Source organism: Choloepus didactylus, chromosome 14 (genome assembly GCF_015220235.1).
Source record: "Choloepus didactylus isolate mChoDid1 chromosome 14, mChoDid1.pri, whole genome shotgun sequence".
In the NCBI taxonomy this organism is placed as follows: domain Eukaryota; kingdom Metazoa; phylum Chordata; class Mammalia; order Pilosa; family Megalonychidae; genus Choloepus; species Choloepus didactylus.
Genome location: NC_051320.1, coordinates 15,495,146 through 15,515,385, shown reverse-complemented (window position 1 = coordinate 15,515,385; position 20,240 = coordinate 15,495,146). Strand labels below are relative to the sequence as shown.

General features: G+C 39.4%; 1 protein-coding gene across 2 annotated transcripts in view; it reads left to right on the top strand.

Annotated features, from left to right (window-relative positions):
• Positions 1-20,240, top strand: part of TOX (thymocyte selection associated high mobility group box) — a 318,920-nt gene that overhangs the window by 249,197 nt on the left and 49,483 nt on the right. The gene's annotated exons all lie outside the window — the stretch shown is intronic.

Sequence of the window (20,240 nt, the reverse complement as noted above, 5' to 3'; positions counted from 1 at the left end):
TGGTACTTTTTACTTGTTTGTCTCGGAGAGTTTTCCAGCGATGACGTACTTCCTCCGCAAGTCCCACCGAGACACGCAGTGACGCCTGCGCACTTCCCACTTCGTTCTGGAGTGTGTGTTTGTTCCTTCTGCATAGCACGCTGCACTATCAAGTGAATGGCCCTGATTGACAAGAGGGGCAATATAAAGAAAGGTTTCGATCAAAATGTTTCAGTCAGTAGTTCCGTGAAAGCGTAATTTATGTGGCAACGTTTTTAGCTAATGAAATGAATGTTGTAAAGATGCCGATAAAAATGACTAATGTGTGTACCCATAAATGGTTTTTAAGACCCAGTGGAAAAAAAAAAAGTTATTTTTTTAACAGTAGGCTCATATTTGGAGACTGGGAAACGGTCTGTGTGCTAAGGTAGCACTAAATGTTAGTGTACTTTTTTGGCCTCTTTCATTTAGAACAATTTGATACCTCAAAATATATTCTGATGTATAATCTTGAAACTACAGGCTAAGTCTAGAATCATCCTAAAACTTAAAAGATAACATTTGACTATCAAATTACGAATTCCCAAGCAGGAATCAAACTGTCAGATTGCTCTTCACCACATCTTTTTTAAAAACTTTGATTTTCCTATTGATCTTTACAGTGAATTTAATTATATACTGAATTTTTAAGGTTTAAAATCCTCCTTAATTTCAGGTGAAATGCCATATACTTATTTTATTTCTGTTCAATTTTATTTCATATTTTCTTAGACAAATCATTGCTTTTATGACAATATAGTAGGTACACTGACCTTTCAACAATCAGATGGTGTGTCTAGTGTTAGTCCTATTGCTTCAGGAGTTCCAGTCTACTCGTTTCCATTTTTCACATCTTTTTTTGTTAGAAGCCTTCTTAATTTGCAGTGCAATGCATAGAGGCTCTTTGTTGCAGCATTTTTTGCACATTTGGGTCTCATCTGCCAGCCCTGAACCCCCTTGCTCTGTAATTCTGTTGTACTGTATTTTCAGCTACAGCAATTGATCCTATCTGACTTGTGCCGTAGTCATGTCTTCCCCCCAACACTGTGAGATCTTTGAGCACCAGGACAGTCTTGTGTGTTTTCTCCCCCAAGAACCTTTCAGAGTGCCAGGCACAAAGTAAGTGTTCAGTAAAATCTTTTGAATTGAATTTCCCACCCTGGGAATCAATGCCTTAAGTTCAGTCACCGCAGGCTCTAGCTGCATCTTCCTGGGATGCAACCATCCTTTGTAAACACAGCATCCAAAAATATCAGAGGGCATGAGGGTCAGTAGTATAGGAGTTGTGGGTAAGATACAGGCTTTGAGATCAGGCAGCCTGGCAGCAAATTCCAGCTGATCCACTCACCATGCATGTACCTGAATACGCCCTCTCTGAGCCTTTGGTCCCTCGTGGGTAAAATGGCACTGATGACTGTACCTGTCTCACCTGGTTCTTTGAAGATTAAATGGGGCAATGCATGTAGCCGTTTGAGCGCCACGCTTGGTATATAATGTGGGATCAATTAATATCAGATAATATTCCTTAAGAGAACTTAAAACAGTGATTACCAAAAACTAGAAGTGAGCAGGTGAGGGGACTAATCTGTGGACAGCTTGTCAGGCATAGACCCACTCAAAATCAGCTGTGCTAAGTGAAGTTTTGGGGAGAAATTGATTTAAAATGTGCAAGGCATATTTTCTATATTTTAGAATTGGTACCTCAATATATTTTATACCTTCAGCCACATGGGGTTATAATCATGCAGGATTACACTCTATTTTTTTTAATTCTTTAGACCATAATTATCTAATTTGAATCTATATTTGGTAGGTGGTGTACCTGTAAAAGATAGATAATTCAAATTATTAACATCAGTGCTTTACAATTAGTCACTGTTAAAAACTAATTATTGGTTGAGAGGATCTATGTTAGTGGACTTTGAAAGATCAAAAAAAGTTGAAAGTATTTGTCCAAATTAAAATTAGAACATGTGGCTCATATATTCTAAATGAACATGTGTGCTTCTGTAATAATAATTTTATTATCACCAAGTTACAGGACAGAGTTTTAATTATGCCCTTTCTATCAGTAGAAGCCATATATTGGGGATTAAAAACCTACTGCTTTAACTAGTCTAGTTAAAGACTACGGTTTGATACATTCTGGGCTCCAACTTTTATAAAAACCAGGAAACACTTCTAATAACACTTTTCTAATTTCACGGTTCAACACACAGTCAGTAAAGATTTAAATAATTCAGAAAGAAAGCCTATTCTCTTTCTTTATTAGAAGTTTGAGTCAGGCAAATTCTTTGACATTTAATAGGATTTTAACCCTTTTAATAACTTTTTATAATGAAATTTACCAGCAGTTGTTTTAAAGAAAGGCTTATTATATTAGCAGGAATAGCAGTCAGTAGTTTTTATGATTAGTTTTGAGACCTTGACCTTATATGACTCAAAGTATATAAAAGCATAAATGAGTGCGTAATATTAACTACATTAGGTATAACCAGCAATATAGAGACTGTATAGAACTACATTCATCCCATTATCTAACATGCTGTAAAATTTTGGCAGGCAAATATTTGAATCTTTTAATTGTTTTAAAGGAGCTTAAGGTCACTTACAGAGACAGACACTTTAAAGGAACTGAAAGATGTTGTAATTTTCCTAGACTGATTTTACCAAGTTATTAATGCTATGTTTCATAGGAAAGGATTGCTAGCATTTACCTATCTTGGTTTCATGCTTTATTAGTGTTTAATAATACATTATTAAAAGGATTATTGGATGATTTCCATAATAAGGTACTCACTTAAAATCATACTTTTCTTTTTGTCCCCAATAAGTTGGGAGCATGCAAATATTCTGCATAGGTTAGCTATCTGCTCCAAGCAGAATATAAGGTTTTAGTTTTGCTTCTCAAGATGTACTTTTAAGCTGAATGTAGAGTGTATCTAATGATATAAGGGCCTCTAAATGAACTCAAATATCACTTTACTGAACTGATATTAAGAAGTCAATGTTCCACTTGACATCTCCATTTTTACTAGCATCCCATTAACATTCCAGTGGACAGTGTGACAGCAAGTTAAATTTTAAGGTTTAAATATAGTATGAAGAGCCATTTCAGCTGACTCGCAATGTTATAAATATACAGCATATACAGCGCTAGTTCTGGTGGGTAAATCACAACCCCCATCAGGCATGACTAGTACTTCCCAATTTTCTTATCACCATCTACCCTTCCATGCCATTCTTTTTTTTTTTGAAACACACAATCCTTTGAAAGTGATCTGAAAATAATACACATTTTTCAATCCCTTCTCTGTACACATCAAAGAGAAGGAGATGTGAACAAACATTAGCATGTTTGAATATACTTTTAATATAAGCTCATAGCCCCAGTGCACAAGGCATTGCCTACGCTTTGTAGTACAGAAGAAGAAGCCATCATCTGTACAAATAAAGGGCTTCATATCCTATAACCAAAGCAGACCTAGAGCAGATTCAGAGGCCCCTGTTACCAGGCATGTTCTATTTTATAGGAACTGCGAATTCAGATGTCTTGGGAACCGGAGGGTAGCCCCGTGTTTCCCATCCCTTTTTAGACAAGAAGGAGTTTTTAAGCCTGTGAGCCCCTCGTGTCCTGCCATTAATTGGAATTATGAGATGCTCCTTGTCAGTTAAAAGTAAGATCTGCCTGTTGTACGTTTGCATGGTTCCTTGATTTGAGCTGGCCAGTAGACCAATTCAAGGGAACACCAAAGCACAGTGTCAACCTTGGTCACATTGCCATTGATAGTTCAAAAATAACAGCAGGAGACAAATAGTATTGGCATGAAGCAATCAGAGATGGGGTGGCTCAATTTGAGTTAAAAACATCTTTCCAACTGTGTGGTTAAAAGGCATCACTATTCTCCGTAACCTCCCTGGCCACGGCCACGATCCCAAGGAGAGATGATATGTGTGTAGTTTATAGAAGAGAGTGCTGCACTATGAACCAGAGTATCTTTTTAAGCATTAATTTTTTTTTTTTCAAACTCTATCTACCAGTTAGTCTATTGCCTGGATCAGAGGGCTATTAAAACCTGGGGTGGAGAGGGGGTAGTGGAGAGAGAGGCAGTTCAGCCTCTATCTGCAGTGTTTACTCTGTTACTTTGTCACAGTGAAACTGTTTACTCCCAGCAAAGACCTCCACCAATTCAAGCTTTTGGCTTTCAGAATACTAGGTCCCAATTATGCCAGTGGCTGACCATGAACTAGAACCATCAGGGAGAGCAACTCTAAAGGGACGTTAACAAAAGACAACCTCAGCATCTTCCACAAGACAACATTAAGCCTATTTTTGAAAAGACACCTTCATAGTCTGTCTTAGTTAACCCTCACAGTCATGCTTTAAGACAAGCATTAAAAGGCTGTGTACATCTCTCTTATATGTGTCTCCCTAAAACTTTTCACAAACAGACCTCATATTTATTTATCTTATTGTCTGTTTCTCCCAGTAGGTGAGCAGTGCAAGGGCAGGGATTTGGTTTTGCTGGGTCCCCACCATGCCTGGTGCATAGAGTAGACACCTAATAAACATTTGGCAATAAAAGATTTTTATCCCCATTGCACAGAGATGAAGAAGGAGGGCCAAATAGGGTAACGGTAAGACAATTCTTAGACACAGAGACAAGCCCTGTGGTGATACGATCAGGGACCCTCCACTGTTAGCCCACGGCCTCCTCCATTTAGAAGAAGAAAGAAAAAGTGAACATGGATGAAATGAAAGGGTGTAAAGTTGCTTTTTCAGTTGTTTAGAAAAATGGATCGCTGTACACACACTAGTGCAACTTAGATGCTTATTTCTGGATGCAATGGATGTGACAGAAATAGAAGTCGAGTTCTGCAGGGCAGGGCTAGGACCAGCCAAGGGTAAGGAAGATATTGTGGGCTAAGTCCTCTGTAGCTTCCTGCTTTCTGGGGTCTGAGCTTTGGTTCACCCATGGGAGAGAACACCCACCCACCCCCATCCCCACCGCCCCCCAAAAATTAGTGAAATGGATTTTAGCCAGTATAATTTTTAACCATTACCTTTATATCTTGAGCCATAATATTGATGTTTATGTGTACCTCTCTGATTAATTGCTCCAAATTTTGTGTCTCTTGTGGCTTTTTAATTTGTTCATTTGGCTTGTCCATGTCTTCTATATCCTTTAAGTGCTTTGTAATTTTTTGCTGGCTTCAGGGCATTTGCTTGTCTTGATAGGGTTATTTTGGGAAGTGTAGAATTAATTGAGCATTTATATATAATTTGGTTTGCTGGAATACAGTTTCCCAATCCTAACTGCAGGTGGTGCTCCTGAAGCAGAGTTTACTGGCGTGGAGTTTCCCTATCTACCAGCATGTGGCGCTCTCATGTAGGTCTTCCCTGAATTTCTGTGTTGTGGGTGGAGTCCCAACCGGGTTGGGAACCAAACAGTGTACCCGGTCTCCCTGTGCTCAGGGGAATCCCAGTCCCGGGGCTGCAACGTGGGCCCGGAGCTGGAGGCTGGGAGCCTGACCACAGGCTTCCTGCAGGTGGGACGTGGGCCCTGCCTGCGCATTCTCTGCCTGCCTTGCCCCAGCCAGTCTCTGGAGTGTGGGAAGGGCTCCCACTTGCGGATATGGCGCCTCTCCCTTCCCTGTTACTTGCCTCTGCACAAACACACACCCCACTTCTGCGGGGGGAGAGCAGTCGCAGCCTGCTGGGTTCCCTCACGTACCTCCCCCGTGTCTGGCTGAGGAGGATCACCACACACCCCACCACCCCCAGCAAACTCGCAAGGTAGGTGGACGGGAGCAGAGAGCCACTGCTCATTCCCTTGCCCAGCGGCGGTTCTGCTGCTGCCGGCCTGGGGGGAGACGGGGTTCCGAATGCGGAACACTCTCACTGCATCCCTCCAGCCGCCGTCTCTCCTCCGATTTTGTCAGATGTCCCCTCCACGTACTGGGGGGACCCTCTGTGGCCAGTCACACCCCAGAACCGCTGTCCCTGGTGTCCTCCGGCCCCTTTCTAGTTGCTTTCTCAAAGGAGGAGAAGCCCGTTCTGCCTCACCTACTCCTCCATCTTCCCGGAAGTCAGAACTCGACCTTGAAAACTTCTCAATGACATTTTCCTCTAATCCACCAACTCCCTGAAGTATTTAGGTTCCCATTCACAGAAGAGAGTACATGTTTCTCTCCTTCAACGTAGGAGAGACTGCAGTTTGAAGGAGGATGGTCAGGTGACTTAGAAGTTCATTGGGGTATAAGCATTTGGATTTTTTTTTTTTTTTTTTTTTTTGTGGTAGTTTTAATTTGATGGTTTAATTTAGAATGGTGGTTCTAGAGAGTGCTCTGTCGGTCTGTCTGGCAAATAGCTAATGAATTTTGCTCCAGAGTTGTTGCTTTCTTGTGATAACTTTAGGATGACTGTTTACCCTAATACTACAAATATTTTCTTTTAGTGTATTGTGAAGAAATCTGAGCTCCACTTGCTTGTATTGGCTTCTGGAAGAACGCTAAAGATTCCAGAGGTTACATTTTTAAACAATTTTGTTTTTGGAAATTTAGAGTTAAAGTCAAGTTATTCTGACTTAAAATATTGAGGGTAAAAATACATTTTCATAGGGAAAAAAATCCATCCTTTCCTTGGAACCTCATTTTTTTGTGATCTTTAAAATTACAAGTGCCGTGCATTTGTATTTTTCCAGATTTTCCCCCTTTCAGTATTAGTTGTCAGTGTTAAATGTCAGAAGTTTAAAAGCAGAACGGCGAAAAATAAAGTTATTTAAAGTACAGATTTTTAAAATAGCAAATAGATCATTTAAGGAGATCATGCAACAATGAGTTATTTAATTTGTTTGGACAACACATAATTTAGCACTCTCTTGGAAAATGCATTTTGGAAAATAATAAATAAAATTCCATGATGACATTTCCCCACGCATTTGTTCTGGTATGTACATTTACATATTAATTGAATCACTGACAAAAATATGTAATTTGGGGGCTTAAATAATATCAACATTCACATTCTTCTCATAAACTCTTAGAGTGTATTATTCCTAAGAAAAACGAAACTGCTCGGCCTTCCTTGGCCCAATGAATCTTGCAAGACCCGAAGGACTACCAGGAACCAGGCGCTGAAGTTTTCCTTTAGATGCTGAGATGCTGGGAACGGGAGGCGTTTGATAGCGTGGATAAAAGTGCAGCGAGTGCGTGCTAGTCCCAGCCTAAATCCAGTGGGGTCTCCTCGTAGCCCTAGGGGAAGCTCTACAACACCGGGTGTCAAATGCTGACAAGAGAGGGGTAAACCGAAGGGCTTCAGAAATTCCGCGTGTGCCCTTGCTCCTGCTGCAATTGGCAGGCGTCCAGGCCTCGCTGCAAACCCACAGAAAGCAGCAGCTGGTGAGCCCCATTAGCAAATAAGGCCTCGGGGCTACCCATGTTCCAACTCCTCTGTTCACCAACTGCTGCTCACCGAAACAGCTGGATCAGAAGAGGGAGCGCCAAGACGTCGTTAAGGTTTTATGTGTACAAGTGTTTTGATATAGATTGTCTGCTAGAGGCGGAGATAATGATAGCTTTCCAGGCTCACGTGTTGGATGGGGAAGGAGGCTGATATTTGAAAGAAGGCAACAGACTCTGGAAGGATCGTGAAACACACACAGTTTTAACAACTGAAACATAGGTCTTTGGCTGTTCTGGTGCTATTCAAGTGGGCAGTTTTATGAGCATTTAACCACTAATAAGTTTGATGTGCTTTTTTGAGTGGGAAGGGTGCAGGGTGGATAACTTTGGGTGGATTATAGTTATATCAAAAGGTTACTCGTTTTTAAAAAATAATCCCAGATGAGAAACCTGAGGGTTTTTTTTTTTCATTTACTTTGCAAAGAAAACTCCATGAAAATAAAGCAAAAACACATGCTGAAATATGTATCAACTATTGTGCCTGAATTTTCCCACTTGAGCTCTGTTCTCTGCCTGGAGTTTTTGAACTACAGATAATTAGGCAAGGAGAGAAAGGAAGGTTGTATGAGCACTAAACCATGGATTACGACTTAGATCACGATGGAAAATATATGATATCTGCCCAAGCCATGGATGCTTTGGTTTCTTCCTAATGGACTATAATTGAACTTTTCCTTTCTGTGCATTGAAAAAAAGGTTTTGAAGGAATTCAGATGCAATTTCCTCTTCCTCATCACAATCTTCTTCCATCATTTTAATTGGCACTTTTTAGCTCCCGTAATCATAGAACAATATTGGGCCTCAATAGGCAATCTTAAGAATTTAAGAAAACTTCGTTCTGGTTTTCAAAAAAGTAAAATCTAGCACAGATTTTTGAAATGATTGGGTTTCCCAAATAGAAAAAGATAAGAGCCATTCAAAACTAAAATCGCAGCAACTTGCAAGTCTTTAAACCAAGAAATTATGAAGTTCACTGGTGTTGAAAGAAACAAAATGAAAAATACCTACATTAGAAAGTAACTTTGAGACATTTGGGTACTGGGAATTAGCAAATGAAGTTCCCAAGAGGTCAAGATTTGGAACACTGTTTATGCAAGCTGTTAACATCAATTATAATTGTACCTGGCCAAAACAGCTATTGACTGTAACTCAAGAAGTATATTTTGAGCAACTGTTACGTGCCAAGTTTATGTTGTCCTGGGGCCCCAGCAGTGAAAATAGATTCTATACCTGCTTTTTTGAGCTTACCCTCTATTAGGGGTATATCGATTAACTTTAGGTTCAGCTGTATATAAAAGAACACTGTAGGGACAAAATGGTAGTGACTCTAAAAAGATAGGTGTTTACTTCCCTTCCACATAAAAGAACCCCATAGTTTGCAGATAGTCCAGGTTATGGAGATCCCATGATAATCAGACGCTCAAGCTCCTTCTCTCTTATGGCTTCAACATCCTCATGGGATACCTTGAGGACCAAGATGTCTTCCCAAGCTCTGATGGTCTCCCCCACATTTCAGCCAGCAGGAACAAGAAAAGAGCAAAGGCAGGTGAACCCTTCCATTTAAGGAAACTTCTTGGAAGTATCATACAACACTTCACCTTATGGACCAAAACATAGCCACATGGCCATATATTAGCTGCAAAGGAGGCTAGGAATACACTTCTAGCCAGCTGGTTGGACAGAGTGCCAGTTTGAATGTATTATGTCCCCCAAAATGCCATGATCATTGATGTAATCTTGTAGGGGCAGATGTATCAGTGTTGATTAGATTATAATTCTTTGGGTGTTTCCATGGAGATGGGACCCATCCAACTCTGGGTATGACTCCGATTGAATACTTTCCATGGAGGTGTGGCCCTGCCCATTCAGCTTGGGCCTTTTTTAGTTTACTGGAGCACTATATAAGCTCAGACAGAAGGAGCTAGCTTGATTTAGCCAAGAGGGACACTTTGAAGAATTCCCAAAAAGCTGAGAGAGTAGCTGCAGATGAAAGACAGTTTGAAGACGGCTGATGAAAGCAGACTCTTGCTCTGGAGAAGCTAAAAGAGGACAAACACCCCAAGAGCAACTAAGAGTGACATTTTTGAGGAAAGCCCCTAGAGAGGAACGTCCTGGGAGAAAGCCATTATGAAACCAGAACTTTGGAGCAGACGCCAGTCACGTGCCTTCCCAGCTAACAGAGGTTTTCCAGATACCATTGTACCCAATTGTTGATGACTTACCTTGGACACTTTATGGCATTAAGACTCTAACTTTGTAACCAAATAGACCCCCTTTATAAAAGCTGATCCATTTCTCATGTTTTACATTCCAGCAGCATTAGCAAACTAGAACAGCCAGCAGCTAAATACTAGAGGACAAAAAGTTTAGTGAGTGTCAGAGGGTACAACGTGAAGTCTCTGCAACAAAGAGAAACAGACAGTAATCAAACCTCTTCCTCTTGTGGCTAATGCTAGATGAAGTTCACAACAAAAAAGCAAAATCAGCAAACTGGTTAAAGTCAGCTTATACTTACAGTAATCATTCCTTTATTGATACACTGACTTGTCAAATATTTTTTAGTACTTAGAATGCCATTTCAATGTGATCTCACAGGGGATTGAAAAACAAATTAGTCATGGTCTAGTCAAGGAGCTTACTGTCCAGAAAGGTTGTACATAATTTGCCTGAGAAATTATAAGTTGGCTTCCCATTAGAAGAGTAAAAACAAAATGCTATGGCAGTTCAGAAGGAGAAGATTCTGAGAGCTTAATAGATAACTGACTTTTGAACTTGGCTTAAAGTATAGTTAGGGTTCAGGTGTGTGAAGATGGAAATGGCATCATGGAACAGTGAAAAGGGAACATGTAGAATAAACATTTTATTTCTATGTCCATGTTTGTTGATATATCTAAGATCATGTAACCTCTCTCAACCATAATAGCCTTGTGTAAAACAGCCAATTCTCATGTAGATATCTCAAAGTGAGGATTATAAGTATTGTGCCAAACCATAAATCACTAAGAAAATTGTGTTTGGTGCCCTTTTTTAAAATTTCGGACAGCAAGTACTCAGAAAATGTTTATTGAATAATGAAGGAGAAGCATAGACAAATATATATGGTTAAGGAAGAGATACGTAAGCAAAGAATGGAAATTAATTGGGTTTGTCTGAGCAATGGAGTGTATGAAGGACAGTTGCAGGGAATTTGGAAACCTTTAATGTCATGCTGAAGAGTTGGGACTGCGGCTGGTGAGCAGGTATCATTGGAAAGCTTTTGAGCCTATAGCTCATGAAGATCAATTTTGCAGCACTCTTCAGAGTGGATGTTAAGAGATTCTCTGGGTGACAAGCAATTAAGCAGCTATTGCAAGTGAAAAGGTAATGAAGGCCAGGATCATGATGGTGGGGCGAGATGCTTCAAGGCTTCATCCCCACCACAGAAGATTTGAACAACCAGGAAGAAATGGCAGAATCATCTTTCTCAAAGCTCCAGAATATAGTTAAAGGACTGCAGTAATGGGGCAAGCGCTGACTCAAGAAAAAGACTGTTTAAAAGCAGTAGGATCTCATGGTGCCCTGGCTAGCCCCTTCCCCAACTCACACCACACCCCCTACATGGATCCCTGGTCCCCATTCTGGAGGGAGCAGAGGAACCCTCACGCACAGTCTGAGAGCATATATGTCTGGCCCAATCTGTCTGGTGGGGGTCTGAGGAACTCACTCTCCCAGACTTGCTCTGCATGTAGAAGGCAGCTCACAGAGCTCTCCTACAGAACACGGTGGGAGAGCAGTCCAGTAGCTGCTTGGGGCAAAGGAATGCTAGCTATAGAACACACAGTGCTGTGCCAGGGACCCTGAGGGAACTCTTTCCTAGGGAAGAGGGAACATTTGTATCTGTGAAAATGGGGGAATTCCTGGAGCCAGGAAGATATGCATAAAACAAGATGCTTTGGCCCTAAATGAGAACAGTCACACAAATCAATCTGCAAAGACTAGGAGGGTGTTTTCTCTTTCCTTGTGTGTGTATGTGTTTTACTCCTGGCATTCAGAGAAAGTTCTTTTGTAACACTAACTGGATACAAGCTTAAGGAACAGACACCACTGAGTCTAAATTCCAGCAATGGTACACTAAAATATCAAAATGTCCAGGATTCAAAAAAGATTACAAAGCATGCAAAGTAAGTGATGGCCCAGGACAAAGAAGAAGATTAGCATTAGAACCCATCAATGAGGAGGACCTGGGACATACCAGACAAAGACTTTTTTATAGATCGTCCTAAATATGCTCAAAAAGCTAAGGGAAAACCTAGACAAAGAACTAAAGGAAATCAGTTCTTTGATGATAGATGAACGCAATGACATAATTAAAGTGCTGAAATGACATAATTAAAGCGTTGAGAGCAAAAAAACTGCCAATCAGGAATTCTATAACTGGAAAAACTGTCTTTTTAAAATGAGGAAGAAATTGAGACATTCCCAGATAAACAAAAGTTGAAGGAGTTTGCCACCACTGAACCAGTCGTACAAGAGATGCTAAAGAGAGTTCTGCAGGTAGAAAGGAAAGGATACTAGACAATAGATCAAAGCTGCATGAAGAAATAAAGATCTCTGGTAGGGATAATGATGTGGGTAAATATATATGCCAGTGTTATTGTATTTTGGGTTTCTAACTCCACTGTTTTTTTAAATTTAATTTTATTGAGATTGTTCACATACCATACAATTATCCAAAGATCCAAAGTACACAATCAGTTGCCCAAGGTATCATCATACAGTTGTGTATCCATCATCACAATTAATTTTTTCCAATTTTTAGAACATTTTCATTACTCCAGAAAAGAAATAAAGACAAAAAAAAAAAAAAAAAGAAAACTCATTTCCTCCCATATCCCTAACCACCAACCCCTTCATTATTGGCTCATAGTATTGGTGTAGTACATTTGTTACTGTTGATGAAAGAATGTTAAAATACTGTTAACTGTAGTGCATCGTTTGCAATAGGTATACTTTTCCCCTATATACACCTCTATTATTAACTTCCAGTTATAGTGTCATACATTTGTTCTAGTTCATGAAAGAGATTTCTAATATTTGTAGTTAATCTCGTACATTGCCCACCACAAGGTTCACTGTTTTATACATTCCCATCTTCTAAACTCCACTCCCTCTGGTGACATAGGTGACTCTAAGCTTCCCCTTTCCACCACATTCACACACCATTCAGCACTGTTAGTTATTCTCACAATAACATGCTACCATCACCTCTGTCCACTTCCAAACACTTAGGTTCAACCTAGTTGAACATTCTGCTCATAATAAGCAACTGCTCCCCATTCTTTAGCCTCATTCTATATCCTGGTAACTTATATTTCATGTCTATGTGTTTACGTATTATAATTAGTTTATATCAGTGAGACCACGCAGTATTTGTCCTTATGTGTCTGACTTATTTCACTCAATATAATGCCCTCAAGTTTTCATCAACCTGTTTTTTTCTTAAGACAGTTTTGTTCACCCACCATACTTTCTGTCCTAAGTAAACAATTGATGATTCCCTGTATAGTCACATATTTATGTATTCACCACCATCACGATTATCTATATAAGGACATCTGCATTTCTTCCACAAAGAAGGAGGAAGAGTCAAAGAAAGTAGAGAGACAAAAGAAAAAGAAAGAGAAAAAAAACACGTAACAGCTAAAAAGCAACAAAAGGAAAGATAGAATTAAACTAAAGTTGAATAAAAGAGTCACACATCACTAGTGCCAAGAGTCCCAAACCCTCCCTTATGTCCCCCTCTTTAGGCATTTAGCTTTGATATATTGCCTTTGTTACATTAAAGGAAGCATAATACAATGTTTCTGTTAACTATAGTCTCTAGTTTGCATTGATTGTTTTTTTTTTCCCCAATACCACCCTATTTTTAACACCTTGCAAGGTTGACATTCATTTGTTCTCCCTCATATAAAAACATATTCATACATTTTATCACAATTGTTGAGCACTCTAGGCTTCACTGAGTTATACAGTCCCAGTCTTTATCTTTCCTCTTTCCTTCTGGTGTCCCACAATCTCCTAACCTTCCTCTTTCAACCATACTCGCAGTCATCTTTGTTCAGTGTACTTATATTGCTGTGCTACCATCATTCAAAATTGTGTTCCAAACCTCTCACTCCTATCTTTTCCTATCTGTCTGTAGTGTTCCCTTTAGTATTTCCTGTGGCACAGGTATCTTGTTCACAAACTCATTGTCTTGTTTGTCAGAGAATATTTTAAACTCTCCCTCATATTTGAAGGACAGTTTTGCTGGATATTGTATTCTTGGTTGGTGGTTTTTCTCTTCCAGTATCTTAAATATATCACACCACTTCCTTCTTGCCTCCGTGGTTTCTACTGAGAAATCTGCATATAGTCTTATCAAGCTTCCTTTGTCTGTGATGGATCACTTTTCTCTTGTTGCTGTCAAGATTCTCTTTTTATCTTTGACATTGGGTAATCTGATTATTAAATGTCTTGGCATAGGTCTGTTCAGATCTATTCTCTTTGGGGTACGCTGTGGTTCTTGGATCTGTAATTTTTATGTCTTTCATAAGAGATGGGAAATTTTCATTGATTATTTCCTCTATTATTGCTTCTGCCCCTTTTCCCATCTCTTCTCCTTCTGTGACATCCATGACACATACATTCTTGTGCTTCATGTTGTCATTCAGTTCCCTGAGACGTTGCTCATAGTTTTCCATTCTTTTCCCTATCTGTTCCTTTGTGTGTAGGATTTCAGTTGTCTTGTTCTCCAGTTCCTGAGTGTTTTCTTCTGGCTCTTGAGATCTGCTGTTGTACGTCTCCATTGTGTTTTTCATCTCTTGTGTTGTGCCTTTCATTTCCATAGATTCTGCCATTTGTTTTTTCAAGCTTTCGATTTCTACCTTATGTTCGCCCAGTGTTTTCTTTATAGCCTTCATCTCTTTTGTTATATATTCCCTGAACTCATTGATTTGGTTTTTCATTTGATTTGGTGTATTTCTTTGAACGTCTTTAATAGATTGTTTCATTAAAGTGAAACAATATCTCAACTGTATCTTGATGGAGGTGTAAGTTTGTTCCTTTGACTGAGGCATATCTTCGTTTTTCCTAGTGTAGACTGTAGTTTTCTGTTGTCTAGGCATCTGATTTCCTTGGTTACCCCAATCAGATTTTCCCAGACCAGCACGGGTTCAGGTCTCAGAATGGGTTATATTCAGGGTATATCTTAGAAGAATGACAGACTTTCCTATGAGGTCTCTAGTCACTGTGCTTTTCCTAACCTGCCCAGCAGGTGGCACCCACCAGCCTGTCGCTCCCGACTGGTATAAGGAGGTGTGGTCCCTTCAGTTTCTGTTTTGTCTGTTTTCCCCCATGCCCTGGGGTCTGGTTCTGAAGGGAAAGCTGGGCCCCACCTCTTTACTCTTATGGAAGATACACCTCCTAGGGAGTTATCATCTGCATTTGAATTGTCTCTCTGACTCTGTTACCTCTACCCCTGTCTGGGTCAGAGCGCTGCAAATTGAAAATGGTTAAGCCCCTCAGGTTGAGAGAAAAAGGGACAGAAAGCCCCCTTTTGGAGCCAGTACATGGGCCCCAGCTTCACTCCTTGGCCAGAGGTAACACCTGGTCTTCTGGGCGCCCCCTCCCAGGACAGTTGAGTCTTCTGGTTCTTTAAGGTCAGTCATCACTAAAAGCCTCTGTCTGCTTGTTAGGGGTTTATAGCTTGTATTTAGCAGCCCACATTTGTTAGCTAAAATCCCAGTCGGAGCTCAGCTGAGCTATATTTGCTCTCTCAGAGAGTGCTGCTAGTTTCTACCACAGTAAGGTTTTGCAGCTAAGCCTGCCATGGAGGGAGGAAGGGCTCTCGGCTTGGTTCGCAGCTTTTACTTACAGATTCTATGCTGCAATCTCAGGCATTCCTCCCAATCCAGATTGGTGTACGATGTGTGGACAATCACGGTTGTTTCCCAACAGTTATTTCAGATTATTTACTAGTTGTTCCTGGTTGTTTATAGTTGTTCCAGGGGATTGACTAAATTCCACTCCTCTATGCCACCATCTTACCCCTCCTGCATAGGGCTTTTTTCTCTAACTCCACTTTTGACTTCCTACAGGTTCTCAAAGGCAAATGCATAAAATGTAATAAGAAGTCATGAAATATAATGAGGAATCATTGGTATTAGACTCATAATGTATAAACATGCAATTTGTGATAGGAACTACATAAAGATGGGAGGACATTGGGTATAGGAACATAGTTTGTATATACTATTGAAGTTAAGTTGGTATCAGAGCAAAAGAGATTATTAGATTTAGGATGTTAAATTGTAGCCTCATAATAACTATAAAGAAAATACTGGAGAATATATGTGCTTATAGAGATGGAAATTAGAGTACAGGTTGCCAGGGGCGGGGGTCAGGGGGAAGGAGAGTTAATGAAAATGGGGAGTTGGGAACATTTTAGTAATGAAGGGTGGTGAGAGCACCACAGTAGTGTGATCATGGCTAATGCCAGTGAACGGTATGGTATGCTTGGGGAGTGGCTGAGGTGGGAAGGTTTATGTGGACTAGATGTTCCTAAAATAAAAAGTAAAGCAACTAAAGAGACAGTGACAATTAAAGGCAAGACAGGATCTAAACAGGGTGGAGAGAAGCCTCAAGAGAACATTACGGGGACATATGAAAATGATGGAATGTAGACTCTGAGCTTTATATCAATGTTACATTTCTTGAACTTGATAATTGCACTTAAGATGGTTATATACGTGAATATCCTTGTTCTTAGGAAATATACATGGCAGGATTAAATGTTCAAAGACCACGATGTATACAACCTGCACTCAAGTGTTCAGAAAATGGATTGATAAATTGATAGAAGGATTGATAGTATTATGGACAGATAGCTGGAATGATACAGCCAGTGTGGCAAAATATTAAAATTGGTGGATCTGGTATCTGGGGTGATGGGGTGTGTTGGAGTTCTCTGTATGGGGTTTATATTATTGTTGTAACTTTTCTCTAAGTTTGAAAGTACTTTAAAATAAAAAAAAAAGGTTTTAAAAGAAAAAAAGGTAATGAAAGCCTGAAACAGATGAACAGGTGTTTGTCTTAGTTTGCCAGGCTGCTATGACAAATACAACACCATGTTTGGCTCAAATAACAAGCATTTATTGGCTTGTGGTTTTCAAGCTGGTAGAAGTTCAAAATCAAGTTATCAGCAAGGCTTGCTTTTGCTCGAAAATCTGTAGCATTCTGGTGCTAGCTGTAGGCAGTCATTGGGGTTCCTTGGCTTGCATTTCTGCCTCCTGTCACATGGTGACATTCTCTCCTTTTTTTTGCTTCTTTGACTTCTGGGTTCTCTTTATAAGGCCTCCAATAATTTGGACTAAGTGCACCTGGCTTCAGTTGGCCACACCTTAACTAAAAATTACATTTTCAAAAGATCCTATTTATAATGGAATCACACCCTTGGGAAACGGATTAAGATTAAATACATGTGTTTGTTGGGGTACACAGTTCAACCTACCACAGGGTGGGAATGGTAGGAAGGGGCCAATGGAATGGGTAATTTAGAGGAGACTCAACAGAACATCCAAGCATTTGGTAGGAAAGGAAGGAGTAAAAAAAATTAATGGAACATTTTGAATGGCGATGACAGGGAAGATGAATGTTCAACAGATATTGGGCATATAGAAAAAAATAACCTTGAGAAAAAAGAAACTGATTTCAAGTTTCTAGCAGGTGTGAGATCCAAGACATGGTGTCTATCTAGCAGTTGCAAAGTTAGACCTGGAGTTTGGGTCAGAACAGTAAAATTTAATTTAGAAGATTCCCCATTAACCAAACCATGACAAATCTTAGCTGGGTGGAAAAATGTGGCTTAGAACAGTAAGTCAGGGAATCATTTAAGGTTCAAAAGTTGTGGGAGAAGAAAAGTCAGTGAAGGAGTTAAGAAGAATCAGAGATAAAATGGTCATTATTGAACATGACTCACATGAATTATTCACAATAAATTAAAACTATTGGGGATTAACAGGAAATAATGATTTGTAAGTCCAGGTTTTGTATTCGACATGAAGGATTTGTAGTCAGTATCTTTCTAGAAGGGAACCAGTAATCCGAACATCTGCTCACCTGCATGAGCTAACTAGTAAGTTTTACCTTTCAGTAAGCAGACTCCACACACTATACTTCTTTTTCTGCAACTTGCCACTTTGGCAATGATGAATCATGAACTGCCTCCCATAAAAGCAGGTAAAATTCAAATACTCCTCCTGCTCCAGAAATATCACCAGGGATATTAAGGGCTGACTATAAGTGCCCATGAGGGCTAAAGAGATGGGAATGCTCTCTAACTTATGTTTGCTTGGCCTCACACCACTGGTGACATGACACTGTGAACTAATGATGAGTCTGTTGAAAAAGAGGGTACTCTTCTTTATCCCTCCCTTAGCCATCCCCACCTCCTGCTACTTCTAGTACAAGGCTGAGTATGCAGAATTTGGTACTCAGAGATTTTATTGGCAAACCCAAATTACCATTAAAAAGCAACCAAAAAGGAAGCAAAACAGAGGAACAGATGTTTGCTACAAAATGAGATTGTTTTAGGCTTTTGGAAGACTTTTGGTTGAAGTCATGAATCTGAAAACTCTGTAACTAAATCAATTTTTTTTTCTTATCGGCCTATAAAAACCATGTTCCCCTACAAACCTGTATGTTTGAACATGCACGTGATTGCTTTATTTGGTGCAAGGTTGCAGGGAGGAAAATATAGGACATCCATTACTTCCTGTCTGTAATGAGAGAGCTGCTTTTCTCTGTGCTAAGGGTCTAATAAAAACACAGTAGGAATTCAGGACACAGAGTGTAGACCTGAAAAGAAACTTAGTATATACTGTCTCTTCCATGTATTTCCAAAAGTTGGTCTGTTGGTGGCCCAACTTTAAGGATATTTATAAAAGCTAGTATTATTTCATAAGGAAGAATGAATATCTAGAACGTATATGAACAGCTAAAAAGGAACAAAACCTATTTTAGTAAATTGGAGTAGACGCAAAGTGAATGCATTAGATAAAAACATTTGTTGATTTGGGTAGGCGAAATGTGAAAAGGCATTTTTAATTATTTTTAATTAACTATATCCCTCTTTATGGGCTACGTAAAATATTGAGTCAGCTACTTAGTACAGTGGGGAGTATCTACTACTGGAATTGGGAGATACAGATTGTAACTCCAGCTCTGTGGTTTGGGGCAAATCATTTAACTTCTCAGGGCTTTATTCATGCATTTACTCATTTAAATATTCACACAACAAATGTTTGACAAGCTTTTACCCTGGTCCTTCCCTAATGTTCTCCTTCCATAGAGTGCCATTAAACACCCTTACGGCTCTATCATGTATCCCTGAATAGTAAAAACTGCTAAATCGGGGTCTACATAAAAAGGAGAATTTTGAGCCAACCTTGAGGAAATGGAGGAATTCAGATTGGATTATAGAAAAAGTGTTGGTTTGGATAATGAAAGCAGCAGCTATAAAATCATGGGGTCAGCCTAAGTCTTCACCAAGAAAATCTAGGGATCTAGACCATTTAGAACCAAGTCTGAGAAGATGGAGCAATGACAAGAGTTGGGAAAGGTCTAAAGGGATAAAATTGACTAATAAGAGGACTCCTGATGGAGAGGGGAAATCTGATGCAGAAAACAGGGGACAGGCAGTGAACCCTTAAACAGCCATAGTTTCAGTTTCAGATGGATCTAACAAGGTTGGTGAGATGTCAAGAAAATAGTGGCAGAGAATGACTTTATTACAAAAAAAAAAAAAAACAAAAAAACCCATGATTAGATTATTTCATTGGCCTCCCCAGTATTTCCACATCACAGTAACATTTGCAGACAAGTAATTACTGGACAATTCTGACAACATGTAGGATTTAAAAAAAAAAAAAAAGAAACAGGGTGAGATAACAATATTAATTGTGTTTTTCTGTTTCAAAATATCACTTCAACCATAGATCCCTCCTATATTCCATTTTTTTCTTTTCTCTTGTTTTCTGACATGCCCTCCATGCATGAATGCCACAAGTCCCTTCAGTGTGAGAAAACTGAGCTGCTTCTACAAGTACCACAGAATATGCCCTATTATTTTAAGATTGGAAATACCAGAGAAACATAAAGTGAAATCCACCATACTCCTCACATCTGACCTCTAGATACGTTAAGAGCTTCATCCTCCAATGCTTTTAATTCTAATCCTTGCTGAAACAAAATTCATTGCTGAAATTACAAGAGTGAGTCTCATTAAGGCTAAAAAGCAGTGACCCAGAAAGCATAATGGATTAATATCGTGACCTTGCAACTTTAGAGATTTACTTTCAAATCTGAATGTGCAGTCAAATCATTTCAGTGGTCAATTAATTGATTGGTTAATACCAGCTTGTAAGTGTTATGAGACTGGAAGTTAGTAGATCATTTTGGCCAGTATTAACTTATGTAGAATAAACTGAAAACTGTAGTAAACTTATTAACTCCCTAAACCTTTCTTAAATCATCAGAATAAAATAAATGGAGTTTAATGAGTCTCTGTGAATGCTGTAATCACTAATAATTGCATAATTTTGACAGGCACTCAAAAAAGCATCAATATTTTGAAACTTCTGCCACATAAAAATCTATTAATGATACATGTTTACATTTAATTAGTACAGAAAGATGGCAAATAAATCAGATCTTGAGTAATGAAATGTGATGTTGACTTA